This window comes from Octopus bimaculoides, chromosome 1 (genome assembly GCF_001194135.2).
Source record: "Octopus bimaculoides isolate UCB-OBI-ISO-001 chromosome 1, ASM119413v2, whole genome shotgun sequence".
In the NCBI taxonomy this organism is placed as follows: Eukaryota; Metazoa; Mollusca; class Cephalopoda; order Octopoda; family Octopodidae; genus Octopus; species Octopus bimaculoides.
The window spans coordinates 49,473,959-49,475,639 of record NC_068981.1 but is presented as its reverse complement, the minus strand read 5'-3'; the positions used below and the strand labels follow the sequence as shown (position 1 = coordinate 49,475,639).

Below are 1,681 nucleotides of genomic sequence, written 5' to 3'. Positions count from 1 at the left end.
ATATATATATATATATATATATATAAGTCTGTCTCTTTCTTTCACTCTGCCCTCTCTCTTTTTCTCCATCAGTCTTTATTTCTCATCTGCATATGTATATGTTTAATGTATGTAATATGAAAATTAATGGGTAAACTAACAGGTAGCCATATATTATAAAGTACGACATTTTCAAACGCTCTACCTGTCAGACAATGCCTAAAAGTTAAGCATGTGTCAATTGCAGTTCAGACTAATATATATATAATGAAAATTAGCACAAGTTATGGTAAACTCATTTAATAGTCACTAAGACAAATCGAAAAAAAAGCGTTATTCCTTACCTTGCCTTTTGGACACAACCTTAATTCTTTCACCACACTAGCGTTGAACTCTCCAGAGACCAACGTGTGTTGATTGTCATAGGATTATATAATCTTTATAATAAGGAATTTTAAATAGGTTTTCAATAAAACACATTGCAAATATCCGTGAAAATATATATTGGAATGCAGAAAGTCAATTCCCTTTGACAAAATTGTTATGTGCGTTATTTCTTCAAAATAAATTATACTCAGGAACAGATTATTTGCAGCTCACGAGTTGATCACGTAGTATTAGTTTTCAATTTGGTCTTTTTGATGACTCACGCGATTAAACTCTTATAATGGTTCTTATTTCAGCAATCTGGAAAACAAAAATGGAAAGAAAGATCAATAGGTATGCATTTACGTGTATAAATATATTCTGAATCTTGGCTAGGCCTTAAAAACTCTAGACAAACAGGTCCTGAGGACAGCACATATCTTGAGCATTGGAGCGATGGTGCACAAGCACCAGTTACATACGACTGGACACCTTATTAGAAAGAAGGATAGCAGGATCCCTAAGCAGATGATATATGGGGAACTTGTGAACGGAAAGAGACCCTGACAGAAACCAAGGCTGCGATTTAAGGACTGTGTCCGTATGTAAAGAGACTGTATCCCTATGTAAAGGACTGTGTCCCTATGTAAAGATGGTCAATCGCAGTGCAATAGCCCAGAACTCTAACGAACTGTCCAATTCGCGACACTACTATGTGCCCACGTACTAAATACAATGCTCCAAATGCCACAACTGCTACATCGTAAGTGCAGTACGACCGATCCACACACGAATTAAGGTGCGCCTCAACCCTAAAATTAACAGTTGATCAGAGTTGAGACGGTGGCTCCTATGAAACCATCACGGTGACAGTGACAAACACCATTATATACGAAACCACTACCACCTACACGTGGCTATACGCTGCAATAACCAAGGAACAGAGTCGCCTACGTCAACAACTGGCAACATTTGGAGAGTGGCTGTTATAGCAGTGTACATAACGCCGTCACATCATCCGACGGACTGTGGGTTGCCTACAGTAACATTTGGAAATGTGTTACACCGACACGTAGGGAGCGACTGCAGTTGCTAACACAAGGCAGTGGAATTTGAACATATATAACTAGACATTTCCCTGATCCTTTATCTTCTCTCAGTGACAAACACCACGAATCTGTATGTAAAAATAACCTATTATAGCAATGTGGTGCATCGCATAATGCTGTTCTGCTTGTTATAATCAGAAGTCCTCTGTCAAAAAGTAATTTTATAGCATCTATTTTTCATAGTTTGGGTCTTTTTATGTCCCTGCACTTCATTCGAGTTAGTGTGG

General features: G+C 38.0%; 1 protein-coding gene across 2 annotated transcripts in view; it reads right to left on the bottom strand.

Annotated features, from left to right (window-relative positions):
• The window catches only part of LOC106881850 (uncharacterized), a 517,233-nt gene that overhangs the window by 139,141 nt on the left and 376,411 nt on the right, over positions 1 to 1,681 (bottom strand). For both annotated transcript variants that reach the window (XM_052966454.1, XM_052966450.1), the window contains one exon: positions 324 to 666. The gene's annotated coding sequence lies outside the window, so the exon portion shown is untranslated. The remainder of the gene's footprint in view (positions 1 to 323; positions 667 to 1,681) is intronic.